Source organism: Nerophis lumbriciformis, linkage group LG11, assembly GCF_033978685.3.
Source record: "Nerophis lumbriciformis linkage group LG11, RoL_Nlum_v2.1, whole genome shotgun sequence".
Lineage (NCBI taxonomy): Eukaryota > Metazoa > Chordata > Actinopteri > Syngnathiformes > Syngnathidae > Nerophis > Nerophis lumbriciformis.
In genome coordinates, this window is record NC_084558.2 from 47,795,169 (window position 1) to 47,811,855 (window position 16,687).

The window sequence follows — 16,687 nt, forward strand, 5'->3', positions numbered from 1 at the left end:
TGCGGTCCTCTCCAAGGTTTCTCATAGTCATTCATATTGACGTCACACTGGGTTGTGAGTTTTTCCTTGCCCTTATGTGGGCTCTGAACCGAGGATAATTTCTCGTGTGTGTGTGTGTGTGTGTGTGTGTGTGTGTGTGTGTGTGTGTGTGTGTGTGTGTGTGTGTGTGTGTGTGTGACAATCCTTGGTACTTTAACTTGAACTTCTCTGGCCCCCGGGCCTTGAGTTTGACACCTGCGGTGTAGAAGGTGCCGTTTGCAACCTCCACACACACAGCTAGAGGGCGCTCACATTCCAAAGTGTTCAGGCTTTACTGGGATTAAACTAATATCTGCTCCTCGTGCCAGCAGAGGGAGAGACCTTTCCCTCCTGCATATTTACTTTGTCTAATACAGTTGCAGTTTGGACCAGCCGATAAAAAAACTACGCAAAAGCTGAAAAAAAAAAAAAAAAAAAAAAAAGTGTGGCCAGAAAACGCTGCCATTTCCCCATTTGACTATTTCAACACGAGGATGTTCCTCCACGCTTCCTGCACAGCAGGTTTCTGGTGTGCAAAGTCAGAGCAAAAGAGAAGAAGGAGATGATCAAAAAAGGGCAGAAAGAACCACACCTTCTCTGAAGTGGGCTAGGTTTGTGTTCCAGGAGGTTCTGATAGCAGCGGACGGAGGCAGGCGCCGTCATCACTCCTCATCACCCTCCTCATCATCATCATCGTCAGGTCAGTGCGTGGGCTTCTTTCCATTTGTTTTTAAGGGGGGGGGGGCCTCAAACTGGGCCAGAAGGTTGCCCGGGTCGAGACCTCTGCGGTTTCCTAACGCTCTGCAACGGCGCTGGGGTGCCGGTGCCAGCATTGATCTGTCACCACATCCTGTGGAGGATTCTTTAGAGAAGTCTCAAGTGGCAGAAAATGTACATTTGCTTTTTTTTTTTTGATGACAGCTTGTTTGGGTTTTGTCCTTTTATGACTTCACGGTGAGCGAGTTTCTAACCATTCTCACATTTGTTTAAAATCACGTCATTTTATTTACAGTATTTTGATCTTCATACTATTAAGACTTTTACTATTTTTTTTTGTGTATAATGAGATCTTCATTATGAACTTGAACAAAAGCGAAAACTTTTTCACAAGACCCTCTGACTTTTTTTTCATAGAAAAATATCCATTAATTATAACAACAACATTTTTGGGGACTTCATTCTACAAAAATCTCTACTTTTTCTTGTACTCTGTATAGGAACAAAATTGACTATACTTATAATTAGATAAATGCGTTAAAATGTAATATCAGAAATTATCGGTATCGTTTTTTTAAATTATTATCGGTATCGTTTTTTAAAATTATTATTATTTTTTATTTTTTTATTAAATGAACATAAAAAACACAAGATACCCTTACAATTAGTTCACCATTAGTGACTACTTTTATAATATTGTGATTTGTATTCTAGTTAGAGATGCCAATAAATGCTTTAAAATGTAATATCGGAAATTATCGGTATCGTTTTTTTATTATCGGTATCGTTTTTTTGTGTGTTTTTTTTTGTTTTGTTTTTTTAAATGAACATAAAAAACACAAGATACACTTACAATTAGTGCACCAACCCAAAAAACCTCCCTTCACACAAAAGGGTTGTTTCTTTTTGTTATTAATATTGTGGTTCCTACATTATATATCAATATATATCAATACAGTCTGCAAGGGATACAGTCCTTAAGCACATATGATTGTGTGGGCTGCTGGTCCACTAATAGTACTAACCTTTAACAGTTAATTTGACTCATTTTCATTAATTACTAGTTTCTATGTAACTGTTTTTATATTGTTTTACTTTCTTTTTATTCAAGAAAATGTTTTTAATTTATGTATCTTATTTTATTTTTTTATTATTTTTAAAAAGGACCTTATCTTCACCATACCTGGTTGTCCAAATTAGGCATAAAAATGTGTTAATTCCACGACTGAATATATCGGTTGATATCAGTATCGGTTGATATCGGTATCGGTAATTAAAGAGTTGAACAATATCGGAATATCAGATATTGGCAAAAAGCCATTATCGGACATCCCTAGTTTTTATATTGTTTTATTTTCTTTTTTATTCAAGAAAATGTTTTTAATGTATTTATCTTATTTTATTTTATCTTTTTCTTTTTTTTAAAGGACCTTCTCTTCACCATACCTGGTTGTCCAAATTAAGCATAATAATGTGTTAATTCCATTACTGCATATACAGTATCGGTATCGGTTGATATCGGTATCGGTTGATATCGGTATCTGTAATTAAAGAGTTGGACGATATCGGAATATCGGATATCGGATATCGGCAAAAAGCCATTATCGGACATCCCTACTTATAATGACTACTTTTATAATACTGTGAATTGTATTCTAGTTAGAGAATATATTATCGGCCGATAAATGCTTTAAAATGTAATATCGGAAATTATCGGTATCGTTTTTTTTATTATCGATATCGTTGTTTTTTTTTGTTGTTGTTTTATTATTAAATCAACATAAAAAACACAAGATACACTTACAATTAGTGCACCAACCCAAAAAACCTCCCTCACCCTAATTTGACTCATTTTAATTAATTATTAGTTTCTATGTAACTGTTTTTATATTGTTTTACTTAGAAAATGTTTTTAATTTATTTATCTTATCTTATTTTTATTTTTAATTTTTAAAAAGGACCTTATCTTCACCACACCTGGTTGTCCAAATTAAGCATAATATTGTGTTGATTCCACGACTGTATATATCGGTATCGGTTGATATTGGTATCGGTAATTAAAAAGTTGGACTATACCGGAATATCGGCAAAAAGCCATTATCGGACATCCCTACTTATAATGACTACTTTTATAATACTGTGATTTGTATTCTAGTTAGAGATGTCCGATAATATCAGCGTGCCAATATTGGAAGATAAATGCTTTAAAATGTAATATCGGAAATTATCGGTATCGGTTTTTTATTATCTGTATTTTTTTTTTTTTTTTTGATTAAATCAACATCAAAAAACACAAGATACACTTACAATTAGTGCATTAACTCAAAAAACCTCCCTCCCCCATTTTATTGTTCTCTGTATAGGAACAAAATTGACTATACTTATAATTAGATAAATGCGTTAAAATGTAACATCGGAAATTATCGGTATCGTTTTTTTATTATTATCGGTATAATTTTTTTTATTTATTTATTTTTTTTATTAAATCAATATAAAAATTAGATTAGATAAATGCGTTAAATGGTAACATCGGAAATTATCGGTATCGTTTTTTTTTATTATCGGTATCGTTTTTTTTTTTTTTTAGGTTTTTTTATTAAATCAACATAAAAAACACAAGATACACTTACAATTAGTTATTTTATTTTTTTAAAAAGGACCTTATCTTCACCATACCTGGTTGTCCAAATTAAGCATAATAATGTGTTAATTCCACGACTGTATATACAGTATCGGTATCGGTTGATATCGGCATCGGTTGATATCGGTATCTGTAATTAAAGAGTTGGACGATATCGGAATATCGGATATCGGCAAAAAGCCATTATCGGACATCCCTACTTATAATGACTACTTTTATAATACTGTGATTTGTATTCTAGTTAGAGAATATATTATCGGCCGATAAATGCTTTAAAATGTAATATCGGAAATTATCGGTATTGTTTTCTTTATTATCGATATCGTTGTTTTTTGTTGTTGTTGTTGTTTTATTATTAAATCAACATAAAAAACACAAGATACACTTACAATTAGTGCACCAACCCAAAAAACCTCCCTCCCCCTAATTTGACTCATTTTAATTAATTATTAGTTTCTATGTAACTGTTTTTATATTGTTTTACTTAGAAAATGTTTTTAATTTATTTATCTTATTTTATTATTTTTTTTTTTTTAAAGGACCTTATCTTCACCATACCTGGTTGTCCAAATTAGGCATAATAATGTGTTAATTCCACGACTGTATATACAGGTTCATATCGATTTCGGTAATTAAAGAGTTGGACAATATCGGAATATCGGATATCGGCAAAAAGCCATTATCGGACATCCCTAGTTTTTATATTGTTTTCCTTTTTTTTTTATTCAAGAAAATGTTTTTAATGTATTTATCTTATTTTATTTTATCATTTAAAAAAAAAAAGGACCTTATCATCACCATACCTGGTTGTCCAAATTAGGCATAATAATGTGTTAATTCCACGACTGTATACATCGGTATCGGTTGATATCGGTATCGGTTGATATTGGTATCGGTTGGTTTCGGTATCGGTTGATATCGGTATCGGTAATTAAAGAGTTGAACAATATCGGAATATCAGATATTGGCAAAAAGCCATTATCGGACATCCCTAGTTTTTGTATTGTTTTACTTTCTTTTTTATTCAAGAAAATGTTTTTAATGTATTTATCTTATTTTATTTTATCTTTAAAAAAAAAAAAAAAAAAAAGACCTTATCTTCACCATACCTGGTTGTCCAAATTAGGCATAATAATGTGTTAATTCCACGAATGTATGTATCGGTTAATATCGATTGATATCGGTATCGATTGATATCGGTATCGGTTTATATCGGTATCGGTAATTAAAGAGTTGGACGATATCGGAATATCGGATATCGGCAAAAAGCCATTATCGGACATCCCTTAATTCTAGTATAAAAAATTACGACATATTTATTATAATAGTTCATTTATTTATTTCATGAAAATCAAACAAATGAAGAACAATAAAAAGAAAACAACATAATAAAAAAGGAAATGATGAAAGAAAAGGAGCAGAAAGCAGTTTTTCAACCGTTTTGTTTTTTTTCCGGACAAATTCCTGTTTTTCCGAAAATTCCAGGACAAAAGAGGGACGGCGTGGCGCAGTGGAAGAATGACCGTGCGCGACCCGAGGGTCCCTGGTTCAATCCCCACCTAGTACCAACCTCGTCATGTCCGTTGTGTCCTGAGCAAGACACTTCACCCTTGCTCCTGATGGGTGCTGGTTAGCGCCTTGCATGGCAGCTCCCTCCATCAGTGTGTGAATGTGTGTGTGAATGGGTAAATGTGGAAGTAGTGTCAAAGCGCTTTGAGTACCTTGAAGGTAGAAAAGCGCTATACAAGTACAACCCATTCATCATTTATTTATCATTTAACATCGGCACCGTAACACAACAGAACAAATAGGCAGAAGCCCTTGCAGCACTAACTCTTCCGAGACGCTACAATAACATCTATGGCTCTTGGAGCTCAGTGCACAACTGCACACACAACAGTGCACAACTTCTTCTTCCACTTCTTCTTCTTCCTCTTCTTCTTCTTCCACTTCTTCGTCCACTTCTTTTTCCACTTCTTCTTCTTCTTCTTCCACTTCTTCTTCTTCCTCTTCTTCTTCTTCCACTTCTTCTTCTTCCACTTCTTCTTCTTCCTCTTCTTCTTCTTCCACTTCTTCTTCTTCCACTTCTTCTTCTTCCACTTCTTCCTCTTCCACTTCTTCTTCTTCCACTTCTTCTTCTTCTTCTTCTTCCACTTCTTCGTTTTCCACTTCTTCTCCTTCCACTTCTTCTTCTTCTTCTTCCACTTCTTCTTCCTCTTCCACTTCTTCTTCTTCCACTTTCACTTATTCTTCTTATTCCACTTCTTTTTCCACTTCTTCTTCCTCTTCCACTTCTTCTTCTTCCACTTCTTCTTCTTCCACTTCTTTTTCCACTTCTTCTTCCACTTCTTCTTCTTCCACTTCTTCTTCTTCTTCTTCCACTTCTTCTTCTTCCACGTCTTCCACTTTTTCTTCTTCCACATCTTCTTCTTCCACTTCAACTTCTTCTTCTTCCACTTCTTCTTCTTCCTCTTCCACTTCTTCTTCCACTTCTTCTTCTTCCACTTCTTTTTCCACTTCTTCTTCCACTTCTTCTTCTTCCACTTCTTTTTCCACTTCTTCTTCCACTTCTTCTTCTTCCACTTCTTCTTCTTCTTCCATTTCTTCTTCTTCTTCCACCTCTTCTTCTTCCACTTCTTCTTCTTCCACTTCTTCCTCTTCCACTTCTTCCTCTTCCACTTCTTCTTCTTCCACTTTCACTTCTTCTTCTTATTCCACTTCTTTTTCCACTTCTTCTTCTTCCTCTTCCACTTCTTCTTCTTCCACTTCTTCCACTTCTTCCACTTCTTCTTCCACGTCTTCCACTTCTTCTTCCACTTCTTCTTCTTCCACTTCCACTTCTTCCACTTCCACTTCTTATTCTTCCTCTTCCACTTATTCTTCCACTTCTTCTTCTTCCACTTCTTCTTCTTCCACTTCCACTTCTTCTTATTCCACTTCTTCTTTTTCCACTTCTTCCTCTTCCACTTCTTCTTCCACTTCTTCTTCTTCCACTTATTCTTCTTCCACTTCTTCTTCTTCCACTTCTTCCTCTTCCACTTCTTCTTCTTCCACTTCTTCTTCTTCCACTTCTTATTCTTCCACTTCTTCTTCTTCCACTTCTTCTTCTTCCACTTCTTCCTCTTTCACTTCTTATTCTTCTTCCACTTCTTCTTCTTCCACTTCTTCTTCTTCCACTGCTTTTTCCACTTCTTCTTCTTCCACTTCTTCTTCTTCCACTTCTTATTCTTCCACTTCTTCTTCTTCCACTTCTTCTTCTTCCACTTCTTCCTCTTTCACTTCTTCTTCTTCCACTTCTTCTTCTTCCACTGCTTTTTTCCACTTCTTATTCTTCCACTTCTTATTCTTCTTCCACTTCTTCTTCTTCCACTTCTTCTTCTTCCACTGCTTTTTCCACTTCTTCTTCTTCCACTTCTTCTTCTTCCACTTCTTTTTCCACATGAACTGTTACCATGCTAACACCTAGAAAGGTATATGCTATGGTCGTTGTAATGTGATTTTAGTCCACTTTAAATAGGTTTATATCAAGGTAGATGGCTAAGATGCTAACATACTAAGTTAACAGTCAGCATGTTAATCTCTACCAAGGTGACTAAATAAAAGGAATGTTGGACAAAAGTTTTTTTTTTAAACTGTCCATTTATTTTGAACAAGGGAGTCAAATTCCAGGAAATGTGAGATTTTGGTAAAAAATGTGGAGATGTAGTCAGGGTTGCAGCTGAAAAGTTTTCATATTTCACACAATAAATTGAATTTGGCAACAGGCTGACACTTTTATGATTTAAGACGGTGCAAAAATATCTCAGCCGGCACAGAAAAGGAACTTTTGTCTTTGGCGCAGTGAGATTAGATTTTTATCAAAAATGGTGCAAAACCTTTTAGATGCAGCATTTTAGTTTGGAGGTCCGGCAAAAACGTTTGCTCAGACGCAAAATGAAATGAAACAAGGAAATCCTGCTGATTTTTTGAAGTTTTGCACTTTGACCGTCAATATTCAGAAATCAGAAGTAATTTATTAATCTCCCAGGAGAAATTGGATTTTTTTATTTTATTTTATTTTATTTTATTTTATTTTATTTTTTTATTTTATTTTATTTATTCATTCTTTTTTTCCGGATTTATTTATGAGATGAATAAAATGTGATAAGTGTCAGGGCTCACTTATCACTCCGTCCTTCAGCATTCAAAACATGCAGGAGGGTTCTGATCAAAAAAGGAAGTACAAAATGCTTTCAAAATGAAGTTGATTATGCAAGGAAGTAATTTCCTGTGATTAATTGTCATTAATCAAAAGTGTCATTCATCTGGTTAAAGAATTCATCATTTGACAGCTCGAGTTGAAGCACTGCAAATACTGCTTGTTATTTATGCCCAAATGTTTTATTTTAGTTTATTTATGCTATTACTACTTAATATTTATGCAAATAATGTTGCTTTTTATTCATGATATTACTGGTTAGTATTTATGTAAATAATGTATTTATTCATGGTATTTCTGGTTGTTATTTATGTAAATCAAATTTATTATTTATGGTATCATTGGTTGTTGTTTATGTAAATAATGTTTTTTTTATACATAGTATTACTGGTTGTTATTTATGTAAATAATGTTTATTATTTATAGTATTATTAGTTGATATATTTTTTTAAAAACATTTTATTTGTGGTTTTAATGGTTGTTATTTATGTAAATAATGTTTATTACAATATTATTACTGGTTGTTTTTTGTGTAAATAATGTTTATTATTCATGGTATTATCGGTTGTTATTTATGTAAATGTTGTTTTTATTAATGGTTTTAATGGTTGGTATTTATATAAATAATGTTTATTATTAATAGTATTATTGGTTATTTATGCAGATAATGTTCATTATTGATGGTTTTAATGGTTGTTATTTATGTGAATGTTTTTATTCATGATTTTATCGGTTGTTTTTTATGTAAATTATGTTTATTACAATAGTATTATTGTTTTTTTAATTATGTAAATGTTGTTTTTATTCATGGTATTACTGGTTGTTATTTATGTAAATGTTTTTTATTTATGGTATTACTGGTTGTTATTTATATAAATAATATTTATTATTAGTAGTATTTGTGGTTGTTATTAGTGTAGATATTGTTTATTATTTATGGTATCATTGGTTGTTATTTATGTAAATGTTTTTATTCATGGTATTACTGGTTGTTGTTTATGTAAATAATGTTTTTATTCATGGTATTACTGGTTATTTTTTATGTAAATAATGTTTTTATTCATGGTAATACTGGTTGTTATTTATGTAAATAATGTTTATTATTTATAGTATTATTAGTTGATATTTTTGTAAATGTTTGTTTTTATTTGTGGTTTTAATGGTTGTTATTTATGTAAATAATGTTTATTACAATATTATTACTGGTTGTTGTTTGTGTAAATAATGTTTATTATTCATGGTATTGGTTGTTATTTATGTAAATGTTGTTTTTATTCATGGTTTTAATGGTTGTTATTTATATAAATAATGTTTATTATTAATAGTATTATTGGTTATTTATGTAGATAATGTCCATTGTTGATGGTTTTAATGGTTGCTATTTATGTAAATAAGGTTTTTATTCATGGTATTACTGGTTGATATTTATGTAAACGTTGTTTTTAATTATGGTTTTATCGGTTGTTTTTTATGTAAATTATGTTTATTACAATAGTATTATTGGTTTTTAATTATGTAAATGTTGTTTTTATTCATGGAATTACTGGTTGTTTATGTAAATAATGTTTTTATTCATGCTATTACTGGTTGTTATTTATGTAAATAATGTTTTTATTCGTGGTAATACTGGTTGTTTTTTATGTAAATAATGTTTATTATTTATGGTATTATTAGTTGATATTTTTGTAAATGTTTGTTTTTATTTGTGGTTTTAATGGTTGTTATTTATGTAAATAATGTTTATTACAATATTATTACTGGTTGTTATTTGTGTAAATAATGTTTATTATTCATGGTATTATTGGTTGTTATTTATGTAAATGTTGTTTTTATTCATGGTTTTAATGGTTGTTATTTATATAAATAATGTTTATTATTAATAGTGTTATTGGTTATTTATGTAGATAATGTTCATTATTGATGGTTTTAATGGTTGTTATTTATGTAAATAAGGTTTTTATTCATGGTATTACTGGTTGATATTTATGTAAACGTTGTTTTTATTTATGGTTTTTTTGGTTGTTTTTTTATGTAAATTATGTTTATTACAATAGTATTATTGGTTGTTATGTATGTAAATATTGTTTTTATTCATGGTTTTAAATGGTTGTTATTTATGTAAATGTTTTTAGTCAGGGTTTTATCGGTTGTTTTTTATGTAAATTATGTTTATTACAATAGTATTATTGTTTTTTAATAATGTAAAAGGTGTTTTTATTCATGGAATTACTGGTTGTTGTTTATGTAAATGTTTTTTATTCATGGTATTACTTGTTGTTATTTATATAAATAATATTTATTATTAGTAGTATTAGTGGTTGTTATTTGTGTAGATAATGTTTATTATTTATGGTATCATGGGTTGTTATTTATGTAAATGTTGTTTTTATTCATGGTATTATTGGTTATTATTTATGTAAAAAATGTTTTTATTCATGGTATTACTGGTTGTTGTTTATGTAAATAATGTTTATTATTCATGGTATTATTGAAACGACTGGGTCGCATAGTGATGCGGATGTGGTTCTCCCAAGGATGCAGACGGCTTCGGACACAGCTTGCAGGTAGGAAAATGATTTATTTTAAATATAAATCATATGGTGAATAACAAAAAGACACGCACGTAGCACAAAAGGCAAAACAAAAGGACTAGCGTGGGAGCTAGCAGGAAAAAATAGCATAGCATGAAATCTAAGTAGTCGTTATTAGTTGTATGGGAACAAACTAGGAAGCCAGACCGAGTGAGGCCAGGGCAAAGACTAAATAGCCCTCTGATTAGTGCCCGGGCAACAGGTGCGCGTCCCGAACACTAACCAGAGGCAGGTGCATGTAATCGGTTGACATGGCAACTGAAAACAAACAAAATCAAGGTGCTGAAAACACGTGACAAAAAACATAAACAAACTATGATCCGGGCAGCGGATCGTAACAATTATTAGTTGATATTTTTTGTAAATGTTTGTTTTTATTTATGGCTTTTATGGTTGTTATTTATGTAAATAATGTTTATTACAATATTATTACTGGTTGTTATTTGTGTAAATAATGTTTATTATTCATGGTATTGTTGGTTGTTATTTATGTAAATTATGTTTTTATTCATGGTTTTAATGGTTGTTATTTATGTAAATAAGGTTTTTATTCATGGTATTACTGGTTGACATTTATGAGGAATGTTTTCCCAGGAAGCAAACCGACTACTCCGGACATGGCGTGCAAGGTAAAAACATGATTTAATTACGACTAGAAAAAAGGGTGAAAAGAAAAAGACGCACAAGGCAAAGACACAAACTTAACGCAGGGAAGAAAACTAACACTTAAACGTAAACTATGAACCGGGCAAAACAAAAAGTAGATAACTGTGACATGAATAAGCAAGAACTTACTTGGCAAGGCATGGAGCGAGCAGTATGAACAAAGACTGGAACAAGTCAGCACAGAGAATGAAATGAACATGCACAGAGCATCAAAAGAGCAAATGCAGAGTACAAAAAGAACAATGTCGCCCGAATGACTAACTGGAAAAACAGGCTTAAATAATCATCTCTAATTAGAGCAGATGAGTCAAACACATGAGACAGTTGAAACTAATAAGTCGTCATGGAAACTAAAACAAACAAGGGAGCGCAAGCAAGAAATAAAGTTAAAGTTAAAGTACCAATGATTGTCACACACACACTAGGTGTGGTGAAATTTGTCCTCTGCAATTGACCGGGAATCATTTTTGGTGATTTAACCCCCAATTCCAACCCTTGATGCTGAGTGCCAAGCAGGGAGGTAATGGGTCCCATTTTTTTTTTATAGTCTTTGGTATGACTCGGCCGGGGTTTGAACTGACAACCTACCGATCTCAGGGCGGACACTCTAACCACTAGGCCACTGAGTAGGTATACTAAAGGAGTCTTACACCGAAAATAACAAACAGACCACAGATCATGACAATAATAGTATTACCGGTTGTTATTTAAGTAAATAATGTTTATTATTTATGGTATTATTGGTTGTTATTTATGTAAATGCTGTTTTTATTTATGATTTTATTGTTTGTTATTTATGTAAATGTTGTTTTTATTCATGGTTTTAATGGATGTTATTTATGTAAATGTTGTTTTTATTCATGGTCTTACTGGTTGTTGTTGATGTAAATAATGTTTATTATTTATGGTATTATTGTTTGTTATTTATGTAAAAAAAATTGTTATGTATGGTTCTAATGGTTGTTATTTATGTAAATGTTGTTTTTATTCATGGTATTACTGGTTGTTGTTTATGTAAATAATGGTTGTTATTTATGGTCTTAATGGTTGTTATTTATGTAAATAATGTTTTTATGCATGGTTTTAATGGTTGTTATGTATGTAAATGTTTATTTTAATTAAGGTTTTAAGGGTTGTTTTTTTTTATCTAAATGTTGTTTTTATTTATGATTTTAATGGTTGTTATTTATGTAAATAATGTTTTTATTCATGGTTTTAATGGTTGTTATTTATGTAAATGTTTATTTTATTTATGGTTTTAAGGGTTGTTTTTTATGTAAATGTTGTTTTTATTTATGGTTTTACTTGTTGCTGTTTATGTAAATAATGGTTTTATTTATGGTTTTACTGGTTGTTATTTACTTAAATAATAGTTATTATAATAGTATTACTGGTTGTTATTTTTGTAAATAATGTTTATTATTCATGATATTATTGTTTGGTATTTATGTAAATGTTGTTTTTATTTATGTTTTAATGGTTGTTGTTTATGTAAATGTTATTTTTATTCATGGCATTACTGGTTGTTATTTATGTAAATAATGGTTATTATTTATGGTATTATTGGTTGTTATTTATAAATATTTTAAAAATAATAATGTTTATTATTTATGGTATTATTGGTTGTTGTTTATGTAAATAATGGTTTCATTTATGGTATTACTGGTTGTTGTTTATGTAAATAATGTTTATTATAATAGTATTACTGGTTGTTATTTATGTAAATATTATTTTTATTCATGGTTTTACTGGTTGTTATTTATGTAAATAATGTTGATTATTTATGAAATTATTGGTTGTTATTTATGCAAATGTTGTTTTTATTCATGGTTTTAATGGTTTTTGTTTATGTAAATAATGGTTTTATTTATGGTTTTACAGGTTGTTGTTTATGTAAATAATGGTTTTATTTATGGTCTTAGTGGTTGTTTTTTATGTAAATAATAGTTATTATAATAGTATTACTGGTTTTTATTTATGTAAATAATGTTTATTATTCATGGTATTATTGGTTGTTATTTATAAATATTCATAAATATAAAAAAAATAAGTTTATTATTTATGGTATTATTGGTTGTTGTTTATGTAAATAATGGTTTTATTTATGATTATAATGTTTGTTATTTATGTAAATGTTGTTTTTATTTATGGTTTTAATGGATGTTATTTATGTAAATGTTGTTTTTATTCATGGTCTTACTGGTTGTTGTTGATGTAAATAATGTTTATTATTTATGGTATTATTGTTTGTTATTTATGTAAATGTTGTTTTTATGTATGGTTCTAATGGTTGTTATTTATGTAAATGTTGTTTTTATTCATGGTATTACTGGTTGTTGTTTATGTAAATAATGGTTGTTATTTATGGTCTTAATGGTTGTTATTTATGTAAATAATGTTTTTATGCATGGTTTTAATGGTTGTTATGTATGTAAATGTTTATTTTAATTAAGGTTTTAAGGGTTGTTTTTTTTATCTAAATGTTGTTTTTATTTATGATTTTAATGGTTGTTATTTATGTAAATAATGTTTTTATTCATGGTTTTAATGGTTGTTATTTATGTAAATGTTTATTTTATTTATGGTTTTAAGGGTTGTTTTTTATGTAAATGTTGTTTTTATTTATGGTTTTACTTGTTGCTGTTTATGTAAATAATGGTTTTATTTATGGTTTTACTGGTTGTTATTTACTTAAATAATAGTTATTATAATAGTATTACTGGTTGTTATTTTTGTAAATAATGTTTATTATTCATGATATTATTGTTTGGTATTTATGTAAATGTTGTTTTTATTTATGTTTTAATGGTTGTTATTTATGTAAATGTTGTTTTTATTTATGGTTTTAATGGTTGTTGTTTATATAAATGTTATTTTTATTCATGGCATTACTGGTTGTTATTTATGTAAATAATGGTTATTATTTATGGTATTATTGGTTGTTATTTATAAATATTTAAAAAATAATAATGTTTATTATTTATGGTATTATTGGTTGTTGTTTATGTAAATAATGGTTATTATTTATGGTATTATTGGTTGTTATTTATAAATATTTAAAAAATAATAATGTTTATTATTTATGGTATTATTGGTTGTTGTTTATGTAAATACTGGTTTCATTTATGGTATTACTGGTTGTTGTTTATGTAAATAATGTTTATTATAATAGTATTACTGGTTGTTATTTATGTAAATATTATTTTTATTCATGGTTTTACTGATTGTTATTTATGTAAATAATGTTGATTATTTATGAAATTATTGGTTGTTATTTATGCAAATGTTGTTTTTATTCATGGTTTTAATGGTTTTTGTTTATGTAAATAATGGTTTTATTTATGGTTTTACAGGTTGTTGTTTATGTAAATAATGGTTTTATTTATGGTCTTAATGGTTGTTTTTTATGTAAATAATAGTTATTATAATAGTATTACTGGTTTTTCTTTGTGTAAATAATGTTTATTATTCATGGAATTATTGGTTGTTATTTATAAATATTCATAAATATAAAAAATAAGTTTATTATTTATGGTATTATTGGTTGTTGTTTATGTAAATAATGGTTTTATTTATGATTTTAATGTTTGTTATTTATGTAAATGTTGTTTTTATTTATGGTTTTAATGGATGTTATTTATGTAAATGTTGTTTTTATTCATGGTCTTACTGGTTGTTGTTGATGTAAATAATGTTTATTATTTATGGTATTATTGTTTGTTATTTATGTAAATGTTGTTTTTATGTATGGTTCTAATGGTTGTTATTTATGTAAATGTTGTTTTTATTCATGGTATTACTGGTTGTTGTTTATGTAAATAATGGTTGTTATTTATGGTCTTAATGGTTGTTATTTATGTAAATAATGTTTTTATGCATGGTTTTAATGGTTGTTATGTATGTAAATGTTTATTTTAATTAAGGTTTTAAGGGTTGTTTTTTATGTAAATGTTGTTTTTATTTATGATTTTAATGGTTGTTATTTATGTAAATAATGTTTTTATTCATGGTTTTAATGGTTGTTATTTATGTAAATGTTTATTTTATTTATGGTTTTAAGGGTTGTTTTTATGTAAATGTTGTTTTTATTTATGGTTTTACTTGTTGCTGTTTATGTAAATAATGGTTTTATTTATGGTTTTACTGGTTGTTATTTATGTAAATAATAGTTATTATAATAGTATTACTGGTTGTTATTTTTGTAAATAATGTTTATTATTTATGGTATTATTGTTTGGTATTTATGTAAATGTTGTTTTTATTTATGTTTTAATGGTTGTTATTTATGTAAATGTTGTTTTTATTTATGGTTTTAATGGTTGTTGTTTATATAAATGTTATTTTTATTCATGGCATTACTGGTTGTTATTTATGTAAATAATGGTTATTATTTATGGTATTATTGGTTGTTATTTATAAATATTTAAAAAATAATAATGTTTATTATTTATGGTATTATTGGTTGTTGTTTATGTAAATAATGGTTATTATTTATGGTATTATTGGTTGTTATTTATAAATATTTAAAAAATAATAATGTTTATTATTTATGGTATTATTGGTTGTTGTTTATGTAAATACTGGTTTCATTTATGGTATTACTGGTTGTTGTTTATGTAAATAATGTTTATTATAATAGTATTACTGGTTGTTATTTATGTAAATATTATTTTTATTCATGGTTTTACTGATTGTTATTTATGTAAATAATGTTGATTATTTATGAAATTATTGGTTGTTATTTATGCAAATGTTGTTTTTATTCATGGTTTTAATGGTTTTTGTTTATGTAAATAATGGTTTTATTTATGGTTTTACAGGTTGTTGTTTATGTAAATAATGGTTTTATTTATGGTCTTAATGGTTGTTTTTTATGTAAATAATAGTTATTATAATAGTATTACTGGTTTTTCTTTGTGTAAATAATGTTTATTATTCATGGTATTATTGGTTGTTATTTATAAATATTCATAAATATTAAAAAAAAATAAGTTTATTCTTTATGGTATTATTGGTTGTTGTTTATGTAAATAATGGTTTTATTTCTGTTTCTAATAGTTGTTATTTATGTAAATGTTGTTTTTATTTATGGTTTTAATGGTTGTTATTGATGTAAATAATGGTTTTATTTATGGTCTTAATGGTTGTTTTTTATGTAAATAATAGTTATTATAATAGTATTACTGGTTGTCATTTGTGTAAATAATGTTTATTATTTATGGTATTATTGGTTGTTATTTATAAATATAAAAAAAAAAGGAAAAAAAAAGTATATTATTTATGGTATTATCAGAAAAAAAAATCACTTCGAAGGGACTTTATATTTGCGTGACAACATCAGTGAAGTATTGGTGAGCTCCCGCCCGCAGTGATGAGGACCTGAGATGTGGTCGACATGAGATATGACTAGAGACTTCCGCTTGCTTACAGGAAGTTGCTCCATGTTGCCTCATATTGTGTGTGTGTGTCTGCACTGTTAGCACTAAATATTAACTATTATTATATAATCATTTATATACATGTAAAATATTAATATGCTTTCTAGTGGGACTAAGATTACCAGAATATAACAGAATATACAAAACCCAAATGCAGTGAAGTTGTCACGTTGTGTAAATGGTAAATAAAAACAGAATACAATGATTTGCTAATCCTGTTCTATTTATATTCAATTGAATAGACTGCAAAGACAAGATACTTCATGTTCACACTGGAAAACAAATATTAGCTCATTGTAAATAGTATTTACATAGATGCCAACCAGCCACTATGGACTGGACCCTCACTATTATGTTAGATCCACTATGGACTGGACTCTCACTATTATGTTAGATCCACTATGGACTGGACCCTCAC

General features: G+C 28.6%; 1 protein-coding gene across 1 annotated transcript in view; it reads left to right on the forward strand.

Annotated features, from left to right (window-relative positions):
- The first annotated feature begins 539 nt into the window (after positions 1–539).
- Positions 540–16,687, forward strand: part of LOC133610297 (alpha-(1,3)-fucosyltransferase 7-like) — a 37,918-nt gene continuing 21,770 nt past the window's right edge. The window contains exon 1 of the mRNA XM_061966458.2: positions 540–718. The gene's annotated coding sequence lies outside the window, so the exon portion shown is untranslated. The remainder of the gene's footprint in view (positions 719–16,687) is intronic.